The sequence below is a fragment of the Mizuhopecten yessoensis genome, unplaced genomic scaffold, assembly GCF_002113885.1.
Source record: "Mizuhopecten yessoensis strain PY_sf001 unplaced genomic scaffold, ASM211388v2 scaffold2329, whole genome shotgun sequence".
NCBI lineage: Eukaryota > Metazoa > Mollusca > Bivalvia > Pectinida > Pectinidae > Mizuhopecten > Mizuhopecten yessoensis.
Window position 1 is genome coordinate 154050 of NW_018404492.1, and position 14957 is coordinate 169006.

Here is a 14957-nt window from a genome sequence, read left to right on the forward strand (position 1 = left end):
ACACAGAGCCTTCATTTTTAACACATTTATGTAAAACCGATGATAAACGCATAGTCTGCAAATGACATTTTCAGATGCGAAAAGAGGTACAGCATGCAGCATATACGCACAGGAATGCAAGCTAGAGTATCAGAATGCGAATGCATTAATTAATATTTTATAGAATACAACGTATAAATGCAGATTACAGATAATTGTATGTCGTGGAAAATAGCAGATTCCTAATGGTACCACCCATCATACACGAGATAATTACAATAGAAACCAGTCCTGGAAATGATAACAAAAAATACAGCTACATAACAACAGAAACGACTCGGTAAATGACAGTGACAACGTTAACTGCATCAGACAAGGACAACAAATTGCGTTATAACATCAGAAACAACGCGAGATATTGACAACGAAGCCATAAACAATCACGCCAATAGACCCTTAACGGTGTAACAGAACAGAAACTATTTTTGCAATATCAACATAACCAGCACCAGATTATAACAGCAAAAACTATGGTAAATGTAGACAATAGAAATCGCACAAGACTAATATCATCAAAGATAACAAACAGACAGCGATAAAAGAAACATCACGAGACCGTGAATAAAAGAACTACAAGATACAATGTACGTATACAACAAATACTTAACTATATGAAATAAACAGAAACCACATCCGGTAAATACAAATCAAACCCCATACAAAGCAATGATATCAGAAACCACAGGGAATTATAAAATTATTGCCATTCCAAGCAACACATAATGGGAAACCATGAGAGGAAAGTTTAAAAATCGATATAAATTAATAATAACAGAAACCACTTGAGGAAAGTTCAAAAGAAACTGCATTACAAAGCCAAAATAACAGAAGCAACAAGAGGAAATAGCAAAAGAAGACTCATACTGAGCAATTTTAACGTAAAAAGGCAAGATAAAGTTATAAACGAATCGCCATACCAAACAACGATATGGAAACCGCATGATTAAAATAAAAAAGAAACATTATACTAAGTTATAATAAAGAAACCACAAAACACACTGTATTCAGAAGCCAAATCAGAAAAGGCACAGTAATTAAAAACCAGATAATAACAATGAAAAGTACACGATACAGTTTCAATTTTTACCAAACGAGACAAAAAAGTAGTACTGTGATCCGTTACACTTTTGTATCTAGTGATAACAGAAACCAGTCGGCACAATGACAAAGTACAGCGTACAGTATTTAGATGTAAAACACGCCTCTACCTTCCTGCTTCAGTCAACACTGTGATGTATAGACGTCTCGCTTAACCTTATGACCATAGTGATCATTAGATGGCATGATGGCCTTCTCACTCAGAGTGTTATATGTATATGTATCAGTGTGAATACATTAGGCAACATTTATTGGTAAAACCGAAAAGTTGTGCGTGGTAGCTTTAAATGTTAATAATTGTTCTGATTATTTTAATAATATTATACAATAATGGTCGCCCAAACTATGATGATGAGACGTTATATTGTACGTCTTAACGTTCAAAACGATTGGAAAGGTCGCAACCTATTATCATTATGACAATGAATAAGTTGATAACAGCAAATGTCAAATATATAAATAAATTTAAACCTATAAACATACCTTTGAACTTCATAATTAATGTATTCTTCTGGACGCAAAAGGTAATTAGATTGGTTATTTTGTTTAATTTAGAAACCGATTTGACACCTTTTGAATAATATGTAATATGTTTTTAAATTGTTCATAAAAACACACAACTATTAACTTCATGTTTGATTGTTAAGTGTTTCCGAACTAACTTATTAATATGCACAGGAGCTGATGCTACTGATCTGGTAAGTATTTAGGGCGATAGTTAGTTCGAAATTATTAGTTTGAACCAGATCGCCATGAAGATACACGTGGCCCTCCCACTACTCTGCCTATCCTGTATAGGACAAGGTTCGTATATTGAATATAAACCTTTTTTTTTCATCTGTAATTGAAGTATATAGTACAAAAGTCACTTTCAAATGATGAGTTCTATCTAACCTGTCTACACTAAATGAAAGGTAAACTATATTTGTAAGTGATAAAGTTTGTATATAAAAATTAAAATCTGACAAGCTGTATTTACAAAGTTCGTACACATAAGAAAACCTTACTAGATGATATCACAAAGTTTGTATTCATCCCATAAAATCTGGCTAGCTAATTCGAACCTGTAAAAGCAAAATAAAGTCAGTACCTTTTGTACAAAGTCATTAGATAGAAGAGTGTATTTGCCTACCGTACCGTTGCCACCAGTGAATATATTGATATAGATTTAGATATACTTTGACTGTTTACGACAAAGTTACTAAACATAATTTAAATTCTGCAGACATCCTGTTTTTTATTTTATTATTATTATTTTAAAGATGTTATGCCCTCAAAGCGACAAATACTATGAAGTTTATTACTTTCTCTTTTAAATTGATAAGATTGTTCCCTGTGTTGAGTTCGTTCGATAGTCAGATATGCTTGTTTATTGTTGATGACTAATTAAATACATATCATACTGACACATATTCAGTTGTTTGTAAGATATTGCTATCAAATAACAATCGTAATACTGCTAGGAACAATAGACGAAAAATAGCTAAATTTAGTTAATTTTGATATATGGTTTGTACAATATATATAAAGTATAGAATTATTTATCATTTATTCTTAATACATTCCTTTTAGTCCTGTCCCAGACGACTAGTGACCAATCGAATTTCCAAACAGACAATAGCCAATTTAACAGCAATGGACAATTTGGTGGGTCACAACAAGGAGGGGGCGGTCAGAATGGATGGCCGGTAGCACCTGCTAATGGTCAACAACGGCAGAACACCAATTTTCAATTCGACAGTTCCCAGGGAGGTCCGTCTAATGGACAACAAAGTTGGTTTTCCCAGGGTGGAAACCAAGGAGGTCCTTTCTGGCCAAGCGGAACAAACTTTAATGTCCAAGGACCTAATGGAGGTATGCATTACGCATTGGTGTCTGTGGTTGCTAACGCTATGCATACATTTGTTATGCGTTTGATAAAATCGGTCGCTGGCTTCTTTATTTCAGGTTAAAAAGTGCATAAACTAAGCGCTTTAGAGAATCTTTACAAATTATCTAAGGCGCTATACAAATGTTGCACATTGTATTGTATTGTATATTGATTAGCAAATTTTGATGACGCATTTATAGTGTGCGAATTATTAGTGTTTTTTCAAATGAATTCTTTTGCAAATTTTGATATTACAATTACTGTCAAATTCTGCAACACTTGTGGTGTGATAAGTAAGTGAACCACCTTCAGATAGTTAGTATAAAGATGAATATCAATAAGGTTTTAAACTACAGTTGTCGTCTCAACTGAATTCAATATGAAAGACATCTAAACATACAATATGGTTTATGAAAGTGTTGCATAACAATACTATTACAAACATATATCTGTGTAGAAAAAAGGTTCGTCTTTGTAACGAATTTCGCATTTTCACAGGTTGGCCGCAGTGGGATCCATCCTGGCAACAGGGGTTTACCTCCGGTTCATTGTTTAATACAGGTACAATTAACCCTGTATCAAGTATTCCTATTGTAATACAGTATATAATAAATATCTACTGTCGGAATGATGCTTCATTCAGGGTGTTTATAACAGTAGGTTGATTTGTGTCGTTATAACAATTTTTAGCAACATATCAAAATGTTACATGTATAACATGTTATGTATTGCCCTCTAATAACAAACTGTATAACATGTTATGTATTGTCCTCTAATAACAAACTGTATAACATGTCATGTATTGCCCTCTAATGACCAAAGTATCTTTCCAATGTTAAGCTAGCAAGAAATAAACGTTGTTTGCAGTAGGTTATGGTAAGTTAGAGGGACAATTTTATTGTCAATACAAACAACTACCTATCATCTTTTGTAGGTAACAACCAGTTCCAGGGCATGCTATCGTGGCAGCAAAACTCTAACTCGTTTCAAGGTGGTCCTAATGGAGGTAAGTTATAACTCCCTTCATATTCATATATGCTTTATCATTTCCACTGTTAAGTACTGTAAGAGTCACTTTACACAATGTAAGTAGTTTTCATTTTTTCTTAATGTCACCACAACATTCTTTGTTATTAAAACTTTACTTTATAATAACAAAATACAAAAGCAAAAATAGTGTACTTACCATTGTAGTTGAGCCGCCGTTGCTAGCTGAACACTGCTTAATATGACATGCGATAATTTATGTTATTTAGATAACCAGAGATTTCAGTGGTTTCAACAATTTAGCACGCAGGGCCCAAACTCAGATAAATATGTTTTTTTACTTATCCTTATTATTCGACAGCTAGAACGGGTACTGTAGCTAACTGTACTATGATAAACAGACAATGTTTTCAGATTTAATATGGAAATAGCAGCAGACAGATGAACTATTTCAGTCCATATAATAAAAATAGTTGTCTCATATCGTTGTTGATAAATGACCTCACGATACCATGTGATTACGACGCAATACTTAATTCGGCCTTTGAAGAGGATTCCGTTTCCAAGACAAAAGTCGGGGTTTAAAATAGAAAAAATGTAATATAAAATATAAAATGTAATGGTTGATACCATATATGTCTTTTTAAAGCAGTACAATTTTAATATATCCAGTATTCTATACACATATTATTTTGTTCTGATAGGTAAGTATTCTCTCTAACAAAACAAAACAAAAGATTTTGCAGTACCAATATCAAAGAACATCACACTGACTCAATCGTCTGTTTAAGGTAACTTCCAACAGAGCAATTTTGGCCCATGGAACCAGCAACAATGGAATAATAACAATGGTCAGTCTGGTAAGTAAGAATATACAGTATAATCTCAAACTGTAAAACATATCAAGACAGTCATTTACTAGCACACTTTATCATTTATATAAAACCTGTGTTGTTTTTGTTTTATGTAAGACATATAAAATACATTACCTCAAATAAAAAAATCTCCAATCGTAGATTGATGCTTTTAAGGACCAAGGGATATACTATGTATTATGCACACGCAACATTATAACCAGAATAGCATGATCATTATAATTGGATTAAGCAACGTGATAATAGTAAATGTGACATTCATATCATGAAGTTGATGTTATATGTTGCGTAAGTCGTGAAATATGCCATTATCTATTTTTTGGTTAGCTATTAAGAGTAAGAGAATGAAAGATGTTTCGATGAACCGCTTGTCTCTGTAGATTGGTATGGATTTTTTAAGCGTATATACTCAAATGTGATGAAAGCAATTTCCTACTTAAAGAATGTAGGCAATGTAAACTATTGTATACAAAGAAAATAACACGTGCGATGTTTCATATATCCTAATCTAATGAGTATCGATGATTACTTATGGTGAGTTTGCATCTATACAAAATGTAACTAGTCCATCCTTACTTCCTAAGGTCCGCAGTTCAGTGGAAATCTTCAGCAATCAGGATGGTTTCAGCAACCAAATAATGGAGGCTTTAATGGTTTGTATCCTAAATCCCGTTTTACAAAAACGCATGTACAGTTCAGAAGAAAGAAAAAGTTGTCATTATTTTTTTCTTAATGTATGAATATATCATTAGTTGAATGGTAACAATAAATCGGATTTAAATATCTTCATTAGGCATATATAGTCTTTCTGTTACTTCTCTGTACTTTAACTGTCAATGTTTCGTTCTTCTAATTATAAAAGTAACAGATAAATGAGATGATATAACAGATATAAATACATTTAATTTGAAATTATTCTTTTCTTAGGAGGAAACGGAATGTGGCAAAGCTCATGGAATAATTTTCAAGGATCCCAGGGTGGTAAGTAAATACGGAACGTCCGGTCTCTTTACTTGTCAGGAAGTGACGTGTAAATAATCAGTAACATCTCTCATACCAAGAGTCGTTACCATATAAATTTGATTCAATACTTGATCAAACCAATATGTTGCGTTTTTCATTTTAATCGATTAAACAGTATATACTAACAAGGCATACTCTGCATTATCACTTTCTTGGTCATTAATTTGTTTGTTCATGTTGTGTTAAATATAAATATGAAATCCTGTTACAAACACCAGTAATAAACAAAATAAATGATAGGTTATTGAGCATCGGTCCATGCCGTTGTAAACACTCGCAAAGTAGCTTGATCAGAGGCACATAGCATAGACAATAATGTAATTATTATTTATGAAATTCAATCATTGGAATTATGTTTACGTTGAAAATAAATTGGTATGGTGATAAGTGAATATAATTATCGTTGGAAAAAAAGCAAACAATTTTCTTTGTATTGAAAACTGTTGATACCATTTTCATATCAGGTGTTTTGAAACGTCATCATGAACGATATACAATTCGTATATCGAACGTTTTACTGGTGGATTTTGTCATGTATGCAGATATCCATAAACATGTTTCAAATAAATGAGCAAGATAATGGAATAACTATGATTTGTATACTAGATATATGATAATTTTTAATTAATCGAAATATATTTTCACTTTACGTTTCTATTAAAGGGCCATGGCAACAGCAGAACAATGGATTTCAGCAGCAAGGACCTTGGAACTCATTGAATCAGTGGAACATGGGTAATCAAGGTAATCAAGGTAATCAATGGAACCAATGGAGTTCTGGTAATCAATGGAACCCCGGTAGCCAATGGAACTCAATGAACACTGGTAATCAATGGAACCCTTGGAATAATGGTAACCAATGGAATAATGGTAACCAATGGAATAATGGTAACCAATGGAATAACGGTAACCAATGGAATAACGGTAACCAATGGAACTCATTGAATCAAATGAATTCTGGCAACAATATGGGACAATGGACAGGTAAATATTGCGTTCTTGCTGATGAAATAATGTCAATACTCTGTACTTGCTAAAAAAAACATGAGCTTAAGAATTAACTCAATATTTCCGGAAGGCGGCATCGCCCTCAGCGTGACGTTTTGTATATGTGTTTCTACAAAACTACAAGTAATAGTAATAGTAATATACAACATTTGATATAGCGCCCTGTCTACCTAACATAAGCAACTCTAAAGCGCATTACAGTAAGTTCATAGATATACAATTAATACAATTAGCATATACATTAATCAATACAATTTTTGAGGAATTCACAGGAGCTGCCTTACAGGCGCTTACTACTAGTGCTATGCCATCTGGCTAATATCTCCCTGTGTGTGTATTTCTTCGTGTGTGGTGGATATGTGATGTGTTCTGTTTGTAGTGGGACCGTGCTTCCAATGGCATCATTTATAGTCCCACCTCACTTGAATGCTACAGCACAGATAACGCAACATCCACCCCAGACCAATGTATACTTCACCTGGATTGTTGGAGTTGTGTGGAAAGGAGAAAAACACTTTCTCTGAATATCCATGCGTACGACGACTTCGGGGATCGAGCCCCGACTGCCTGTGTGGAAGGCCGGAGTGTTAACCACTCGACCAATCCCCCACAAGTGCTACACAAACGAAACTTGGATCATAGTTGTATCTTACAGTGATTAACATAACTGTTAAAGTACCAAAATATACAGATTCTTAAAGCATTTCTATTCTAATTAAAATATTTATTTACAGGAATGGCCTTCAGTCAGAGATCAAACATAGTGGATGTAAGTGATGGTCCTTCACAACGCAGCAACCCACGTGAGAGCCCCTCTCGTAGCAGCTTCTAACAACCACGGAGACGACATAACGGCAATGGAATTAATTTCGAGACTACTATTGTTTGTATAATTTATTACAATAAATTATTTAATACAAAACCTCATGCATAGCATATTCTTTTATTTTCTGTTATTTCATTTATTCAAAATAGATGCCATCATATAACAAATATATATTGTACAGTCGATCCTGCTCGAGATTGCACCTTCATTAAGCAATCATCTTTCTTAAAAGACTACAATATTCCATATAGCAGTTATCTCTATGATAATACTAAGTAAAACACCGCTTATGTTGAGAGACCACTTCTGAACCTTAACTTGTTAGGTTTCTTTATAATGTTTTGAACGTATGTGTTTCACTTCTAGCGCTGCCCGAATAATAGCTTTAAGTCATTGATGTGATCCAGTGAAACATGAAGCAACCTAAAAACTATTTAACAGATAAAATATCGGAATATAATGAGAGAAACGTAAAGGCACGTATTTCAAACTATTATTCGATGCTCAAATCAGGTAAATTACAATCAAATTACAAGTGCCAAACTCTACCACAACATCAGGAATATTAACAAAACTGTACATGTTGAAATCATATCATCCAGTATTATGGTTTGATATGGAAACCTATATTATTATATCATTACATTAAACAGCTTATGACAATCCTTTGTTTTTACTGTTTCTAAAATCAAACATGTTGTGGTTGTTTCTGACCGTGTTTTGCTACACCAAGACCTACTGTCATCAACACGTTTGTTAAATGCTGTAAAAACTGACTAACATAGGTAGAATAATGCGTGTCTCTTAGCTTTGCTACCGCCTGCGTTAGTGCGTCTGTAATGTATTAATGTTTTCGAATACAAATGAAAGCCTTGAGTAGGACCTAGCATATTGTTTCAAAATTATTTTCAACTTCAAACAAATTAAACAGAAAGTATTACATCTGTACGCAACAAAACATTGCAGCTGCACACATATCACAAGTCAAGTTGACAATAGTAAATTTATACACATGTCAAGTTAACAATAGTAAAGTTATACACATATCAAGTTGACAACAGAAAAGGTATACACAATTCAAGTTGATAACAATAAAGTTATACATAAGTCAAGTTGACAATAGTTAATTTATACACAAATCAAGTTGACATTAGAAAAATCATACACATATCAAGTTGACAATGGTAAAGTTATACGAAAGTTAAGTTGACAATAGTAAAATCATACACAAGTCAAGTTGACATTAGTAAAGTTATACACATGTCCTGTTGACAATAGTAAAGTTATACACAAGACAATTTGACAATAGGTAAGTTATACACCAGTCAAGTTGATAATAGTTAAGTTATACACATGTCAAGCTGACAATAGAAAAGTTATAAACAAGTCAAGTTGACAATAGTAAAGTTATACACATATCAAGTTGACAATAGTAAAGTTATACACATATCAAGTTGACATTAGTAAAGTTATACATAATTCAAGTTGATAATAATAAAGTTATACACATATCAAGTTGACAATAAAAACAGTTATACACATATCAAAATGACAATACTGAAGTTATAAACAAGTCAAGTTGACAATTGTTAATGTATACACATATCAAGTTGACATAGGTAAAGTTATACACAAGTCAAGTTGACAACATTCTTAGTTATACACATGTCAAGTTGACAAAAGTAACGTTATACGCAAATCAGGTTGACATAAGTAAAGTTATAAACATATCAAGTTGACAATATATCAGTTTCATACATGTCAAGTAGAATAGATTAACTATTAAAGCTGTAATAAATCAAGCTGGAGTTATGATGCTATTTGAAAATGAAACAGATGTGACAAGTCTATTGGAAAGGATTAAAGAAGTAACTAGTTTATTGGAAATGATAAAGATGTAACTAGTTTATTGGAAATGATAAAGATGAAACTAGACATTGGAAATGGCAAATATGTAACTAGCTTATTTAAAATGTCACACCTATTACAAGTCAGGAAGTAAATATTACGGCTGTATGCTAGTTAAATGGGAAATATTCAGCTGTATACAGGTCAAGTGGAAAACGGTATAGCTGCACAATAGTCAAATGTATTGGCTTAAATTTCAATGTATGGATTTTGTAAAAATGTCTTCAGAAATAAATACAAAATATTCATATACATTTTCATCAATGTACGCAAATTTAGCAATACGTTTAAAAAATTGTAACGGAATCGTATACACATGACGATAGGCGGACTACAGCTGATTGTGGTGTATCGATCTTTCAGGAAAACAGGCACAGTTTAAAACAACCTCCCAAAGTGCATTTTGGTCCCGATTCCATTCACCCCTGTAAACGCCAATACAAGTCATTATAAGTCATTGCATGATTCCTTAAAAACAAATGAACATGTTATGCATCACATTATGTGATAAAATGATAACCAATCAAGTCAATTATCTTACAAATTAACTATTTTCATTATATTAGTTTAGCATGTATGTTTTTATTTTCATCAAATTACAAGCTTTAACAAAAAATATATAACAAAGAAACAACGTGTACAACTTTAAATTTTGAAAAAAAAATGGCGGTAAGGTTTTGAAATAGTTTGCCGACATTTTAATCGGCGCAGAGATATAAATAAATGTTCTTTCCATTTATGCATGGGAAGTATGTGGACATGCTTTGGAATACAAACAACAACATTAATTGAAGTGGGCATCAAACTAGGTGTCCATGTTTGAAAGGAGTCCGATGGAAAACGTTCTGACTATCATCGATTTTCTCTTTTATCAAATTATCACAGCAGCTTATTTTGCAGAAGTATTTGTGAGCCAGCAGTTTGAATACTGACACTGTTCCGTTTTGATTTGCAGGTGAATTATCTAAAATATCAACAGAGGATCAGCTCAGTTATCATGCTGAGGATCTTTGACGTGTATAGGATTTATTCCGACCATACTTACAGAAATAGAAACTTATTTACGGAAATACTGAAGAGAGTTCATAGAACACGGAATGGTAGTTATAACCACGAGTTATCTCCTATTGGCTATTTACAATGTATACTTTTTTGATCGTAATATGAAAACCTTAGTGCATTGTCTACCTGTCCTCGGATAAAATCAAAAGGCTTATAAAATGCTTTCAAAACCCACGCGTAACCCCCACTTGAACGATCAAAACTGACTACATTATCAGGCGGTTAAACATTACATAGCTTTCACATAAATCTCTCATTTTTCGTTATATTTCCAGTCATAATGCATGCATATGTTGTTATTTCTAATGCAATGAGAGGAAATGTTACAAGAGAAACATAGTTTCATGTGTTAATTTATTATCTTATTTGACGACTATGCTATACTAAAACAACATATCAATAGATTTCCTAAACAATTGCAAAACGCGTATTTTGATTGATATCTTGGAATATACTACTATGCATCCACTGAATCATTGACCAATTTGCTACGCTTTGACATATAGGCCAATTATCTCTGCTATACTGAATATCTTAAATATATATTTTTAATGCGATGTATTTCCTAGGACGAGTGATTGAGCGGAAGAAGATGAAGTAGAAACTTTGGAAATAAACTAAATATCTAGTTAACTATATGTAAAATATAAATACGATGCATTATGAAAGGCACATGTCTGATGAAGGTAACAGAGTACATACCGTACTAGTCATCGAAACGTCACACATAAACGCTTTCTGATTGAGTTACATGAATCTATTCATACTAGTAATCCATACTTACCAGCCTGAAGAAAGGTTTAGAAATAAAGACGATGCGATGACTCAGACGACTATAAAACTGTCCAGGGTCTTGTTTCGATCGATCTTTGCGTACGAAACCTGCTGAGGTATTGAGGACACGAATCCTGCAGGTTACCTAAAGTACTATGCATATTTATACAGTGACACGCAGTGAGCGCATTTTATATTGTAAAGCGATTGGGTCTGCCTTAGTTATTTATATTTTGTTTTCAAATTCCATCTAAACAAATATCCTAAAATTTTGCAGAGTAATACATACCATCTAGTTGCGACAAATATTGGAACGCATAAAGAATTTTTTTATTCCCAAATATGAGCTTAATTTCATTGACTTTCTTGTGGTGTATTACAAGCAGTATAAGATTAAAACTCGCCAGGTGATCTGTTACATAGAATAAACGATTACTATTGCAATAATTACCTTATACCGCGCCTATAAAAAGGCAACGATTCATCACCAGATAACGTAGTAAGAACTTAACCTAATTTATCAAATTGTCGTTACACAGACATCTACATAATTTATGACAACAGAACGGTAACTAAACTTCAGTATAGATTTTAATATGAAAAGGCAAAGCCTAAAAAGAGCGTAGCTTTTGTTAATCTCTGTTATTTACGGATTCAGAATGAGATAATATTGATTCAGAATAATATTTACTGATTCAGAATGAAATAATGCTGATTCAGAATGAGATCAGATAAGTTTTATAAGTCGGCAGGTCGAGAATAACAATAAAACAGAGAGTTTAAGACCGACATAACAATTAGGGGAAACCGGGGTAAGTTCGACAAGTCCGTTCTGAAAAGTATGGCAGAACGTCCGTTTGTGAAGAATTATTTGACTTTTCCTGTAAGTTCGGACAGACATTCGAGTAATGTCAGCCCAGGCTTCGCTGAGTTATGACGTCATATAACAGGCAACGTCAGATTTTCTCGCCAATTTAACGACTTGTCTATGTGTTGCATGGGCCGAACTTGCTCCAGTATCATGGGCCGAACCTGTCCGGGCACAAATTGATATTTCAATAACTTCTTATACAGTACAGCAATAGGATAGTAAGTGCTTGACTGGGCTTTGATGTATATCGTTTGGCCATAAAAACTAGCAGTTCCGTTTACAGAAAGTTCGCATAACTGGAAGCAATCGAAATCTTGATTTTCTTTCTACCAACTCAAAAGTAACTTTCTTCTGTTTAGTAATTTTAAAATAGAGATTTCCTCGACATTTTTTTCGTGAGAATGCCCTGCCAACTAAACTGCTAAGATCCTTAAAGTTGTAAATGTTACCTCAAAAACAAAAATATCAGAGGTGGCCGACCTTGCCCAAGTCTCCCGTATGAAGATTGTTTTTTTGTATCATAGATGTGTGGTAAAAACGTATTCACAATATATTTTTTGCATCAATGACGCCATTTTCATCTAGTCGAAGCTGAAGTAGATATTTGTTCCCGTGAGTAACTATATGATGGATCAGGTGGCGCAGTTGATAGCGCGCTCGTCTTCACCAAGATGGTCGGATTCAATCCCGGTCACCTGCCCGACCACGCGGGTTTTCACCGGATACTCCGGCATCCTCCCACATTAAGAATTAAATCCTCTGCGTGCTTCCGCCAGGGCACAAAAAGAATCATTAAGATAAGTTGGAAAACACTGTTTGGTAATTGCAAAAAGTGCATGGTACATATTTGACGATAAGTCTAAGTAAATGTATAGAGGTGGTAGTTAAAAAAGGGAAATTAAAAAAAAAAATATTGTAATACTTTGATGTAACTGTGATTGTCGATTTCGTTCATATTCTCAACAAATGGAAATCAATAGCTGATTAAATTTTAGACAATGAAAAATAAATGTACGCGTTGACCTAATGGTTTAATACCGGCTCTTTTGGAAGATATTTCCCGGTAGAAATATTAACAGAAGGCACCCGTGCGAAGCTCTTTACCGGTAACATGTGCGTGTAAATAGATCTGATCCAACCAAACTGATTCCATCACTGAATCGTACAGCTACAGCCTAGAAACTTTTCGTACTTCCGGTGACCTCTTCCGGTTTCATGGAGCCCGTAAATATGCCTAATCGAATAATAGAGTGACATGTAACGTAGTTAAGAAATTATGTATTCGAAACTACGATTTTTTCAAAAAATATTGACCATATTCAAAAAATTACTGACCATATTCAGAACACTGAGCGAGTTTATTTCCACGATTTCTTTACTTTTCTTCCGAATCCAGAAAAGAGTTAGCATGGTCATCAAAAAGCTTACATCAATGTAGTCTCGGTCAACCAGACTCTTATCGTCTGCGGTTGAACGAAACAAAAATTTAAGTCACAAACACATAGCGTCGAAGGGTGCGTAATAATGTGATTATATTGTAAATTTGGGAAAGCAATAAATAATGTGATACTAACATCTTTCTTAACATACAATTTTCCGTCGTACATATATACAATCGACCGTAACACACGGAGGTCATTCCCAACTAGGACGGAAATACCTGAGTATGTACGAAGCAGGGTCACTGAAGAGGTCGCTTGATTCTCATTGGATAATTAAAAGGTCAGATCATTGATGAGGTCAAATTTCACGGGTCGTCTGCTGCAGTTGTACACAGATACACATGTGCAAAGGAATCACCGGCAGCTTTCAACGGGAAACGTAAGGTTTTTCAGAGGGTCATTACTTGCTCTGCTTTAAGAATATCATTAAGGAAGACTTAGACACATACCATTTTCACCACTTTTACTTTGTGTTTAACAGAATGCATAATATGCATCCATCAGCAACCATTTCTATTGAAAATCAAAACTATTCTGCATATGATGTACCTGGTGATGGCAACTGTTTTTTCCACTGTCTTAGTTTATCATTCAATAGTGACTTCTCAAATACTGACAATTTCAGAAAGCAAATTTGTACAGAAATCTACCAAAACTGGGATACATGGGCAAATGAACTTGCTTTAGCACATTACCCCTCTATTACAAAATCCAGTTACTGGAGTGGAATGGTACAAAATGTAGGTTGGGCAACAGTTTGTGAAATCAAAGCTACGGCTTACTGTTTAGGACTGGGCATAAATGTGTGGTTGAAACAGCACCTCAAATCAAGGTAAGAAGGGGCCTTCAAAGTCAGTGGACCTTTTATTAGAAAATGCTCACTTCAAACTCTTGATACCCCAATACAAAGGTACATCTGACCATACATATACAGCCAGTTTCAGTGAAAAAACTCCAAGCAAATCATCCTCAATTTCACATGCTTCTGTTGATCACAGCTACCATGCCATTGATCACAACTACCATGTAACATCAGGAGAGACAACTCCCCCTCAAAATGTTCATTTAAACACATCCCCATTTCTTCCATCCAGCAAATCAAAACAAAACTTTAATGAAAATGTTGGGAAGGCAACTGCAAGATCATTACATGCATCAAGTCTTCCAGCTAAAT